Below are 13,670 nucleotides of genomic sequence, written 5' to 3' on the forward strand. Positions count from 1 at the left end.
CGGGTCCCGGCCGGGCCGGTTCCGTGCCCCGCCGGCGGTGCTGGGGCTGTGCGCGGTGCGATGGAACCGCGGTGCGGTGCGGGCGGGTTTGCTCGGCTCGGGTCCCGCGATCTGGCTCTTCCTCGCAACTCTGAGAGTTGGGCACTCGTGCTCCCTCATGGCTCGTTTGCCTCGGGTTTTTCGCCCTGTGAAAAAAAAGAGCTTTTCATTTTTCTTTTCCTTAAGCAGACCTCTGTGTGAAAACTTTGGTTTAAAAATTTTATTGTAGCCTTTGTTGGTTTGTGCCACTGCTTGTTCGTTGGCGTGTTTCCCCATCCGTTTTTTTTATGTTGGATGTGCTGTTCCTTTGGCTCCTCTGCCTTCTAAGTATTCTTTAATGGAGACGTAAGATGGGGAAAAGATAAAATATGAGAATCTGGGACTGTTTTGTGTCAGCTTCTCTAATCGAAATGTTGTAAGCCAAAGGGGAAATAAAAGCAAAAGTGATCAAGTGGAGCTCAGGGCACTTTGCTTTGTTGGAGGCAGAGAGGAAAAACTTATGAGGGAATGACTGAGATTTTGTTTCACTTTATTTCTCTTCTTTTGAGGCTGAAAGATAAACAAGCATTTTGAAATGCTTTGGTTTAAAATGCCGAGCTCTTCATTTTCTCTTCAGCTGACTCCATTAAAAAAAAAATCTTAAAAAAAAAATGTAGAAGCAGCTCTGCAGTTGCGGAGCCAGCAGCAATGGTGTGTGTGGGCAGAGAGGCCTTGCTGCTCTTCCATCAGCCGTCCCTGCCTTGTCTCTGTGGACTATAAAATTAGAAAGGCTCCGATGTCCATTCAGTCTGATGTCTGGGTAATGTGGGCTGTGGAAATCAAGAGGAGCTCTCTGTGAATTAAGTGCTGTGCTGCTCGTGGCTTGCTCAGCCTGTGGGTTCTGGCCTCTGGTGTATAATTAGGAAAGTAATTGTATTTTAAGAAGCCTTAAATCTATTATCCAGGTGTGTGTTTGTCCCCTGGGCAGGTATCAGGTGGTGTGAGCTTTCTTTTGCTGTGAGCAAATGATCTCTATCCTTCTGATGGTCACAAGCTGCAGTCTGACATTTGCAGCATCTTAGAACCACTGAGTTTGAGTTGGAAAAGATCTTTGAAGCTCTTCTAGTCCAACCCTCCTGCAGTGAGTAGGAATATATTCAACAGTCCTAGGTTGGTCCAAGCCCTGTCCAACCTGGCCTTGGACAATTCCAGGGGTGGGGCAGCCACAGCTTCTCTGGGCACCCTGTGTCAGGGCCTCCCCACCCTCATTTCAAAAAACCTGCTTTCTCATATCTAGTGTACATTAGAAGCTTTACCCCTTGTGTCACTTAACTTAAAAACTTTAAAACCTCCAAGAGCGAGACCTGAGGCTCCCTGTGCTTTTCCTCCCCTGGAAATGGCCCAGGTCATCTCCTCCTTCCCCAGAGCTGTCTCCTTGCCTGTCCTAGGAGTTTTTGCCTTTCCAATTCCAGTCAGTGTCCAGGAAGGCTTTTATTTGCTGCATCTTTCCTGAAATTGCTTTATGTGCACACTGAGAAGCCCGGCCATGGAGAGAGCACAGGTCTGTGGTGAGGGATGGAGAGCCAAGAACAACTCCAACTAGCTGTAATTGAAAACTGTCAGCTCTGCAGTGAAGGGGGATGTTCAGAGCATGTGGCTCCTCGGATAACACCGAGTGGAGAATTGGATCTTCAGTTCTAAAGAAAGTCAGAATGCCCAAATCCTGGGGCATTCTGTTGGGGAGCTCAAAGGTGAGACAGCAGTAGGGCTCTGGATGGATTTCCTTCAGGGGTGCTGCTTGGTGCTGTCCTTCTGCACCATCTGCTGTGGTTGCTGTTCTGGAGATGTCCTAAAGTGACTTAGACTTCTCCAAGACACCATGGCTTGGATATTCTGCTTGTTCCAGGTTTCTTGCCCTTCCTTCCCTTCAAGGTGGCTGTTTCCTGGGGAGGTTGGGTGCAATGGGGGTCTGTGACCTGGAGGGACCCACAGAAGGTTTTTGGGGTGACCAGCACAAGGTTTTTGGGTGACAGGAGAGCAGTGTGCCCACCCAGGTGTCAGGTGCATTGGGAAACTCCTGGCTGGGCTGAGGCAGCACAGGGTGGGTGGGGGCATGGGGGAGAAGCCAGGAGGAGGTTGGAACTTGGGAGAGAGGCAGTTCTAACAGGGAGCAAATGCTCACCATAGCAGTAAACAGCACAGAATAGCTGCTTCTGCCTGGTGTGGGTGAACTTAGTGCAGTTCCTTGATGAGCTTGTGGGTGAAATTCCCTGTTTCATGCCCCAGTGTGCTGCCATCCTCCTGGGCTGTTGTATCTGCTGGTGTTTGCCAGACATTGCCTAAACTGTTCTTAAACTGCAGCTGTTTTTGCAGGTTCCCAGTTACTGCACAGTTGTTCTTACTGTGTTTATTTTAGTGGTTATAAACTGATTTTTAAAAAGGACTTGGAACTTGAGCTGGAAAGTCTCCTTTTTCTTCTTCTTTCATGATTTGGTTGAGGAGCTGCACCAGAGGACCCAGCAGCTGAGCCCTTCAGTATTACCCCCCTCCCTTTATACTTTGAATTTTCTGAGCTGTGGTTTTCTAGGAATTTGGGGGCAGTTGTCCTGTACCTTGGTTTTAGTAGCAGACATCAGTTTGGGGTTGGGGTGAGGGGGGTGTCTGCTCTTAATTTGGTAAAATTAGAAATTTGGCTGGGGAGTAAAAGGCTTGAAGGAGACTTTTTTTCCTCATAACATTTTGTTTAGCCTGAATGTTTGCAGTCAAAGTGATGCATTTCTTAAAGACACAGAAAGCATAAAGCTTTTTCAAGGCAGTTATTTCAACTTGCTGGGAGCTTCACAGTATCATTTGGAGCTAGAAGGTGCCACCATTGACCAAAAAAGTTGCAGCATCACTGTGATCCTGCATTGTCCATGGTTACTTCACTCACCCTGATTTGCGCAGCAGCTTCCACAACTATGGGCTTAGATGTTCCTAATCCTTATATAAATGAAATTCTTTACAGAAGTTACTTTATGTATATAAAGTAGCTTTTGTAAGGATGCAAAGTGAGGGAGAACCCAGTATGATTAACTTTTCCCTCTGCTCTCATGTTAATAAATGTGTTGCCTGATCTTTGTTGCCTTCTGTTTGTTTCAGAGCAGCTACTTCTGCAAGTTGAATTGAAAATAGGTGCTGGAAGTGGAGAATAATCACTTCACTTGGAATAAGCCACAGCTGCAAAGAGCCAAGGGCTCAGTCCTGCAGATCTCCTTTGTTAGACACAGGCTGGCTTTCCCCCCTGCCTCCTGTGTTCGTGCTGAACATTAAACAGTGATTTCTATGCAAGAATTTTAAAGAAAGTCTTTCAAAGCACTTGAATGACCAGCGAGGGGCAGCTGGGACAGGGTTGCCTGGGAGATGCTGCTGGGAGCAGCTGAGGCAGGGTGTGACAGCCTGGAAGGAAGTGAAGAAGGCAGGATGCTGCTCTGATCTTCCCTCCCTCCCTGCTGAGTGTGAGAGTGGTGGTCCTGCTTCTGGGAGCTCAGGGGATGCAAATGTGACTGAGTGTGTGAGCACAGGACTCATTCTGCTCACCACAGGGCCCTGGAGAACCAAACTGGGAGTGCAGCTGGGAATCTAATGCTGTGCTTTGTCCTACACTCTGCAGTGCTGCTTCCTCAGGGCTTTCACTGGGCAGGAAAAGGTGTTGTCTTCTGGGCATGTTGTAGCACAGGGGGCATGTAGGGCTCCTGCAGCATCTCCAGACACTCTGGTAAGATTCTGTTACATCACTTTGAGCAATCTCAGGACAAAGCTGGCATTCCAGGGAATTTATTGCTTGTTCCTTACTCCTCTGCAGAGCTCACACTGTACTGGTTATTCCTGTCCTCTGGTGCATGTCTTGGGTTCCTGTGAAAACTGTGAGGAAATGCTGGAATACACATCCAGAAATTCAGAGGATATTCCCGTTTACACATTGAGATGATCACTGTTGCATGTTTAATGAATTGCTTTTCTGGATGCTGCTCAGCTTGCAGCTCTGCGTTTGTCCTTGCACTCTTTCAGTGCCTGCTTGAGATGAGTTTTGCTTAAAAATGTGAGTGTTTTCAGGCTGTGGACAATGCAGATAGGATGCTGCAGTTAGGTGTTGGCAAACTGTCCTGTCTGGAGTTGTGTGGGAGGAGAAATGGTTTCTTGGTTGTGTGACCCCAATGGGGAGAAGAGCAGCTGGGGTTTAACAAAGTGGTTAAAAACATATAGGCCCCCAAATCCTCCAGAGATTTCTCTCCTTTCCTAGAAGCTTCCTTTAACAAGCTGATTTCTCAGGCTGATTGCTTGCAGATGAGATCATGCAGTGTGTTTTGCAGGGAAAGAATCTGAACTTCGACTGGTGAGCCAGAAAGTTTTAACACGCGAGTCACATGCCCGGTGTCCTCATGGCACACACAGAGCCCCAGAGGCTGTGACAGGGCCAGCTCAGGGTGGCTTTGTGCTCCAGCAGGAGCTTTCTGAGCACACAGAATACCCAGGGATGCTCCCAAGTGCTGGGGCTTGCTGCTTGGACAGCAACGGGAGATGATGGCAAGGAAGTATTTCATCTTTCCTGAGCTCTGTTTCTCTCTTTAGTGTGTGTGGGGTTGGGATAAGCCCAAGTCAGGGAAGGCTCTCATCTGCCTTAATTCCACAGACGTTTTGCTGCTGGCTTCAGCAAAGGAATTTATGTAGAATTGATGGTGTTTTTTCTGTTAATGCATGAGAACATTCTGAACAGGGAAGATTTGATGGTAATGTTCTGCTGCAGAGGATCCCAGCAATCTCTTCTCTCACTCTCAGAAAGGATGCTGGTTTCCATTCCTCTTAATGGCAACTGGGTTACTCTTCCAAAATAATCACAGCCATCATTTGAGAGTGTTGAAAATTAAGCAAAGCTGTTCTGAGGTGATGTTGGGTGGTGTTCCCAGCATAGGGAGCTTTTGTTGCCAGTAGCTTTTTAAAGTACAACCTGTTCTCACAGGCAAGGTAGGAAGGTGCCTTTCTGATGCCAGTGCCTCTTTGTGCCTAAAATCACTTCTTGCCAATCACAAAGGCATTAACAGAAATGGATTTGGGGTGGGTGGAGTTTTTATTGGCTGCAGAAGTAGGAGCCAAAGAGCCACTTGATCCCAATCTCTAAAAAAAATTAACAATGGAGTCAGACCGGGAGGGGAAAGCTTCAAATCCCAAACTTTAAATCTATCAGCGTTTTATGCAACTTGAAGACAGGAATGCATAAGGCAAGATGTGTTAAAACCTCTTACTACTCCATAGCCATGTTCTGCTTGTTTTCTCCTCTCAGTCACTCCTGTGAGCTTTCTTTTTGAAACAAATAATTGAAAGTAGAATTTACAGATCAGCACAGGCTTCATGGTATTTTTTTCCCTGTCATCTAAGCATGTTTGTTCTATGGGAGTTTATCAGGAGCTTCTTCCAATATTTCATTTCACACAGGTAGAAAGTCAAGCACGTGAAAGTGGAAAACTCCTGTATGTAGATTATCAAGCGTCATCTGGCTTCCTTGAGAGTGTGTGCTAATGCAAGTACTACATACACTAAATATCTGCTTTTTATGTGGTATTATTTTATTCTTTAGGTAAAATAGTTGTGAACACAGGTTGCTTTGGTTCCATGCCCTTACTGGCTAATAGTGCTTTCTTTTGATGGAAAGGACTGGTAGAACATTTGTTGCTCTGATGGATGGCAGTGAGGTTGTATATTTTTGGTAGCAGCTCAACCATTTCACCCTTCACTCTGCTCCTGGATGGGATCCTGCTAGGTCTGTCCTCCTGGAGCCTGGCTGATGGTCATCCCAGACCTGGCAGGGTACATGTGGGAGGTGATGATCTGTACTCTGAAAAGTGCTGCCTAAACCTTGTTTTGTCCATGAAGCTTCAAGCGTGGAGCTGTTAGAACCCCAGCCCACTCAGAGCTAATGCTTGCAGAATGCATGACCAAAGAATTAAACTGGGTGGAGTCATTCCAAAGTTTGGATTTGGGGCCTGTCTTCTCCTAATGCAGCAGCTTTGGGTGTTTGCTTGGAAATGCTCCCAGCGTGGATGATGCTCTCCTGACCTGATGTGACTTTTCTTTCTTGATGTTTGGGTGCTGTGCCCAAATCTGTCTGCAGAGCTCTGCAGTGCAGAACTGTGGTGAGAAATGATCCTGGAACAAGTCAGCTCCTGTCAGGAGATGGCACGGGGATGATCAGCTCCTGTGTGCCCGGGGGGAGGGAGGAGGGACAGACAAACACAGTAAACAGTTGTGTTCCTTCCCCAGGACTGTCCTGTGTCCTGAGGCTGCCAGCTGCACTTTGGAGGCCAGAGGAATAGGGCGGGGTATTTTCTTCCAACCAGATGAATTTGTGCTGTGCAAATGAGGAGTTAGTTCAGTTTCTCTGGGAATAGCATTTAAGGTGTTAAAACGTCCCACCCGTCAGTAACGAAGAGCTGCTCAAGAGCAAGCAAATACAGAGATGGAGCCTGCAGAGCACGCTGCCTTTGCAGCTCTTGTTTTCCCTTGAAGAATGAGAGTCTGGGCATGTTTTTGTTGCATCTATCATTTGGTTGTGGTGTCCATCATTTGTGTTACCCTCCCATGGAGAGCTAAACTAGCCAAGTGTCAGGTTTTGTTGTCCATCTCGATTACTGTTATATTATTTCACTTGTGCTTGTTTGTTTCTGCCTGTCAAAAGGTAAAAAAAAAATTAAATAATTAAATACTGTAGCAGAAATAGCTGGAGTATCAGTATTCTCCAATAGGAAGATGTCAGGCTATGATGACTCCTTCCACTGAGCTCAGCCTGTTTCTGCTGCTCCTGACAAGCTGTCATCTCTTCATGCTGGGTAATGTGATCTTCCAGGAATGTTTATCTTTCATTTCTGCATTTGTAGTGGAGATGAGCTGGGGGTGCTGGGAATGTGCCTCCAATGCCCTGTTGTTGTTTGGCTGAGGTGCTGCCCCTGTGCTGCTGAGGGGAACAAATCAGACCAGCAGAGCTGCCATACAGAGCTCCCTCACTTTTCCCTGAGTGAAGGTCCCAATGCTGTGAATTCATCCTGTGGACTTCTTGTTTTTGAGTGTATGTTTTTGCATTTCTCTGCATTGTGATGGATATTATTCCAGTAACTTCACAAAGTGTCCTCCTCCTTTCCATTGGTTTGATGCCTTCTGTCTGCATACTTGGCTAGCAGCAGTTTTATGTTTCTGTTATGTTTTGAGGCAACCTGGACAGGGCTTTACTCTGAGAAAATGAGCTTTGCTGGCAGTGTCATGTGTGGATACCATGGGTGGACATCTGGAAGGAGCAGCACTGATGGCAGTTCCTCTGTTGACCAGCAACCCTGTTTCATCTCAGTGCCAGCAGCTGCTTCCCCATCACCCTCCAGACTCTGCCTTCTTCCCAAGGACTGAACCCACCCATTAGTGTGGTTCAGTCTCTGCTACGGCATTTTTTGGCCTTCTCCCAGCACTGGAAGGACACCAAATAGCAGCAGTACTGTTGAGACCTCCCTAGAGTAAAGACTTATAGTGGGAAATGAATTTTCTAGTTGCTTCTAATGTTTTGAGAGCTGTTGGCTGTCTGGCTTTTAATCTGTGCTCTTGGATTATTGCAGACTATTATGTTTGAATGCATGGCTGAAGTTAAATTTCCAAAAAGGCCTCTCTTGTGGTGGGTGTTAATTTGTGCAAGGGCAGTGACGCAGTGTGCTGACCCTGTTTGAGACCCATGCAGTACATCAAGGCTCAGATCCTGGCACTCAGTACTCCTGCCAGGACAGAATTAGCCCTCATTGTGTCAGTGCTGACATCTCTGCTAACCCAGCTTTTAATATTATCTAGAAGGATTACTCCAGAGAAACTCGATGCAAGCCTTCCTTGCTGGCAGCAATTACTCTGCCTCTTTTCATTTGCTGCCACAGAATGATGGAAGCACTGGGTGAAAGGATATCTGGAGGGCTCTGGCCTGACCTCCTGCTTGAAGTGGGACTGTCTCCAGCCTGTGAGTGATCAGCTCAGCCATGGTTTTGTCTGACCAAGTCTTGAACATGTTGGGGATGGAGCAGGGTATCACACCAGATCAGCTTTTGTTTGCTTTTGCTTGGAAGTTATACCTAGTGAACCACCTTGGAGAATGGGTTATGCATTTAGGTTGGAATGACCTCATCCTGCAGGTTTGAAAACATTTGAGTGAGCTGTGGGAAATGTCCCAGTAGGGTTCATGTAATGTGTAATGGATCTGAATCCTGTTCTGTGCTAACATGGGAAACATGAGCAGACCCTCGTGCTGTTTCTGAGGAAAAGGCAGAGATGCTGTCAGGTGGTTTTCCTGTGTTTGCATGGGGAATTGCAGGTGGAACAGTGCCTGTAGGATGTGTCCTGTTGCTGCAGTGAGCTCATGGGTGTTTTCCCATTGGAATTCTGGTTGTCAGGAGGCACAGGATGAGTGCCCCTGAGCATCCCTTGCCCCAAGACTGAGTGTGGGATCAGTGCTGCCCAGACTGAGGCCACACATGCACAAGGCACACAGTTGCCTTTTATCCACCCCTCCTCACCCTCCCCATGGAAGGGAGAGGATTTTCCCCAGAGTGTGCTGCATTTATTTCAGAAAAACTCCCATGAGATGAGTGTGTGCACATCTGAGTTACCCCTCATGGTCCTGCATGTTAAAGGGAGCAGAGCAGCTATCTACATCTGAGGAGCAAGCTTGCCTTCCAACCGGGCACAAGCTTCTGGACACAGTGGGTGTCCAGGGATGGCACATAGGCCAGACCAGGCCTGCTGCTGTGGCTGGGCTGGGCTGGATTTCTTCAGACAGAACTGTGGATTGCAACACCCCTCGTGCTTGCTCGGGCCAGGAAGCCTTGCTTGGAAGGGAAATGGCTGAGATGGAAAGAGCTGCTGAAGAGGTGGAAGCTTCCCTAGTCAAGGCCTCTTTGCTAGGCTCAGCTCTGGATCCCTGGGCTATGCATCCCCTTTTGCAACAGGAATTGTATGAATGCTGCATGGGCACTGAAAAGGAGAGCTCCTGTGGTCTGGTCCTGATGTTGGTGCTGCCATCTGCTCTGCAGATTTGTGTTGTGTTCCTGTTGGAGTGCAAACCACTCCTTGTGTAGGATGAATCTGGTGTTGTGGAGCAAGCAGCAGTGTCCTTGGGTGGGTTACAAATTCTCACTTGCTGTGGGGCCCTTTGGTATCTTGCACATCTGAACTGCTCCTGCCTTTTGTTTCCATGGCAGAAAGGGCAGCCAGAAGGGCTGAGAGCATGGGCTTCTGCATGCTCTGGTTATTTGAAGATGAGGATCCTTGCAGAGGAATCACAGAAATGTGGGGATCACTATTGTCAGCTGCTCTCCATGTGCTCACTCTGGTCCAAAGTGCAGAGGTCAGATTTGGGGTTGTGTGGCCAGAGGGTCGGGGAGCAGCAGCTGTAAAGGGCTGCAGGGGTGTCAGCAACAGGCTGACAGCTCTTTTGTTACCACCAGTTTTTCCATGCACCACTTGTTTTTGCAGAGGTCTTTGTGTGCTGCAGGGGAGGAACTGTAGTGGCATTGCTGCCACAAGCTGAGCTCTGCCCATTCCATGGTTCAGCTGGGTTGGTGTCCCTTGCTGGGAAAATCACGTGGCTGGTGCTGAATCTCCCTTCCCTTGTGCTGTTCCTCCTTGATGAAGCTTACAGCCAGTGCTTATGGTTTGCTTTGGTTTTTCTGCTGTTGTTTTCCACGTGTCTGCAATAAAACCTCTGGCGAAGGATGCTGATTAGCTTTTCTCTGAGCTGGATGTGGAATCACTACTCAGACACTGGTCTCCTCAGATCCCCACAGCTTGTAGTTTTGAGATGTGGTATGACAACACAAATTTATCTGGGAAGCTTCTGGAAGAAAGGAAGAGATGTGGGGAAGTATTACTGTAAGACAGCAGGACTTTGTCCTCAGCAGTCCCTATGTAGCTCTGCTTGTCAGAACACGTTACACCATGTCCTTGCTCCAAACTCCTGACAGGGATGATGGGCAGCAAGAGCTGCCTGCTGCCGTGGTGGGCAGGAACATGTGAAGGATAATGCTCAGGATGTTAGATACTGGTGCTTCAAGAAGAAAAGCCAGCTTTGGAAGAGGCCATGTGCCTGCTGAATATACCAACTGCTTCCAGGGATTAGGGGTCAAAACCCCAGAGCTTTTTTTCTGGTTTATGGGAGTTGAACCCTTCCTTGATGTGGCAGTGATCCTCATCTGCAGCAGGACGCCAGAGGGGTTTTGGCTCAACAGGCAGACAAGAGAAAGGCTGGAGATGTCCTGCTTGGGCTGGTCCTGGTGTCCAGGGATAGGGAGGGATGTCTGTTTGCACATAATGGTTTTCTCTGCCCCTTTCCTGTGGTTGCATCAGCGGTGATGGCCAGGGAGTGTTTACAAGTGCTGAGCACTGCTCCGTGCCAGCAGCTCCGTGCTCTGGGTGACGTGTGCTCTGGGCCTTTGTCACTGCAGCAACTGAGGCTGAGCTGAGCTCACTGCCCTGCTTCTGACCTGGGCTTACCCCTCCTCACCCTCACCTTTGCGGCAGCACACAATGGGGAACCTGTTGTTTAAACAGGGAAGATGGGAGGCTGCTCCTGTTTGGAGCTTTCCTGGTAATTAAAGTTCTGAGAGAGATTTTTGGAGCTGGGGAAGAGTTGTTGTTCCTCTGTTGCCACCTCCCCAGCCATTCTGGCTCCTGGGAGAGGGAGCTGTCGTGGCATGAGGCCTCTGCTTCAGGACAGGGCTTTGCTGGGCAGCTGCCTGTGTGCCCAGAAAGAGAGAGCTTGGCACAGCTGCAGAACTTTATCAGCTGGGGACATGACAAGGTATCTGTGCCATGGCTGGGCCAGAGGTTGTCCTGGTGATTTGGGAAGTGGCTGAGAGGTAAAGAAGTTCTGCTCTGGTACTTGCCCTCTTGAGGACTCTGATCATCTTCCTTCAGAGCAAGAAATCTCCCTTGGCACGGAGTGGGTGGAATGTAGTGGAAGGTAGATACTCCCCTTGGAGCCCTTGTTTTGCACCCCTTGGGAAGGGTGTGTCCCACATCAGGTGTCTGTAATGTCACCACATGCTCTATCTTGTCAGCTCTGAGCCTTCTAGTACCCTGTAGAGCAACTCTAGTCAGCACCTGGTGTGTGGAGGTGGTTTGTCAGTATTTCTTGGAAGATGTCATGTCTCAGACTTGCCCACCTCATCATGGCAAGCTCTGCCCCACTTCCCTCTTTTCCCAGGGTTATGGCTGGAAGTGGGTTTCTTTGCAGTGGGAGGGTGATCCCAGCAGAGCTGGGCTGAGCAGATGTTTCATGGGGTAGTGGGAGTGAACACACTCACTCTGGGTAAAGACAGGACAGGGTTGCAGGGTGTAAACAGAGCACTTTCACAGCAGGCTTCTGTGTTCCATCAAAAGTTCCTGGAAAGGTGAAGGCGGGAGTTGGCTTTCACCACCTCTCACTGAAAGAATAAAAACCTTTAACATTGCACAGGTCCAGCCTCCGTAGTGGGGCTGTCCTGTGTTGCTCAGCTGTGTCTGTGTTTAGCCCAAGGCCACTTGGGTGCTGTCCTGGTCCTGTGTGACAGGAGCTGTTGGTGCTCACAGGATCACCAGCTCCTGCTGGAGCCCTCCTGGGAGAAGGCAGGTGGAGGTCTGGGCTGGGTGGGAGGCAGCGCATGTAAGGCCCACGGAGCAGAGCCCCTGGGCAGGGACAGGAGGTTTTGTGGACCTGTTGTGCTGCTGCTGCACGAGAGACCTGGCAGAAGCAGCTCTTGGGTGCTGTTTGATGATGTTCCTTATTCTTGCTTGGATGTGTGTTCCTATGTCACTCTTGGTAACTGGGGAAGTTGTCTGGTGCAGGTCTCCTGCCATCTCCACAGTGGGATTTTGTCACTTTTCCTCTGCAGGAGCCTTGTGCTGGGAACAGAGGAGGGATCTCCTCTGGTGTTCAAGGCCATCAGTCTGGCTTGAACTCTTTGTGTAGTTGCCTTCACTTCAGTGTTAACATAATTACAGGTGTGCACTCATTTATTTCTCCCAGTGCCACCTGACTGGGGGTGGCTTGGGGTCAGCAAAAGGCAGCTTCCCCATCCCAATGTGGCCAGCTCACCAGTTCATCACCCACAAATTCCCAATTACTGCTTTGCTGCTCAGCATAGCGGGTTATTTTTAAGTACTGAGAGAAAAAAAAAATTGAAGCCCTTTCAAGTCATTATTTCATGTTTTGTGAGTTCACCTCTTATCTCTTGGAATGTGTTTGGAATACTTCTGGGATTTACATTATCATATAGATGCCTTAAACCCAACGAATTTGGCCTGCATTGGGATAAACAAGCTTTTGTGTCTAAATTTGTATGTGGAATTTAGTATGTGCTGATGGGTCTTCATCTGTTAATTGGATGGATCTTTTCCAAGGCCAAACAGAATCTGTTGGAGAAACAATCGTGATGCCAGCTCTGGCCTGAGCTGGGTCCTGCTCCTTTCTGCTCCCTCGCTGTTCAGGAAGCTGCTTGTGCTGAGGAAAGCTGTCCTGTGCACAACCAAAACAGGGTCTGTTGATGTTATTCCTGGTCCTTTGAGAAGATGACTTAGTGGTCACATGTGCTGCTATGAGGTCATTAGGAAGTCTCTCAAATACCCAATTTGAGAAGCAATGATGCTATTGCAGAAGTATGCTCCCTCTGTGATGTGAGATGCAAAACTCTCCCAAGCACTTGAATTTGCAATAGCTCTGAGTGGGATCTGTTATTGTGCATATTTGGGCTCATTCCAGTAAAAAAAAAGACTGTTTTCTGCTTTGCTTTATCCCTCGATTGATTAGTGGATGTGTACTGTGGGATCAAGTTACATCTCAGAGGGCATCCAGCAGAGAGCCTTTTTCTGTGCTGAACTGCTCAAGTGAGTCTGACTGCAAGCTCAGCAGTTTTCCAGCAGTGCTTTGTGCCTCCACAGCAATGTCCTTCCCCAGGGAAAGGAGCTCCTCAGATCTGTTTGTGAGTTGAGCCATTGCTCTTCCCAGCACCACAGGGAAATCGGGAGCTTTTTCTAACCACTTGATGTTGTTTGTGTGATATGCATCTGCTTTGATGCTTTTATTGATGCCACTCCTGAACTCCCTGTTTCTGGATGTCCAGCATTTCCTGCTGCCACAATCTGCCCTGTGTCTTGCAAAGGGAATTGTCTGGTCCCAGTTTGCCCCAGGGGCCTGTATCCAGCTTGGTTCCCATGTACCACTGTGTCCTCAGGGCAGCCATCCTTGTTTTGGGAGGAGAGTGCCTTGGAAGGGCATTATCAGAATGAGTAACACCCCTTTGGAGCAGGCAGAACGGGATCTGATGTCTTCCCACACCCACCCTACTGCTGCTCATGTCCCAGCTGTCTATGAGCCTTAGGGACTGCCCCATCCCTCTGTGCTGATTAACTCACTGATGCATGGAAAAATTACCAAAAAAGAGTTTTCTGTTCTCAGACCAGAGGTGGGTTGTGTAGCTGGGATGGGGTAGGGAGGAAAATGGGAGCAAGGTGGCACCTGACTGCATCTTGCAGTTGGGACTTAGTGTGGGCACAGTGTGCTTCATGTGTGCTTCCTTTGGGATACCCAAAATACCTGCTGATCTGTTGAGGCTTTGCTG

Source organism: Geospiza fortis, unplaced genomic scaffold (assembly GCF_000277835.1).
Source record: "Geospiza fortis unplaced genomic scaffold, GeoFor_1.0 scaffold85, whole genome shotgun sequence".
Classification (NCBI taxonomy): Eukaryota; Metazoa; Chordata; class Aves; order Passeriformes; family Thraupidae; genus Geospiza; species Geospiza fortis.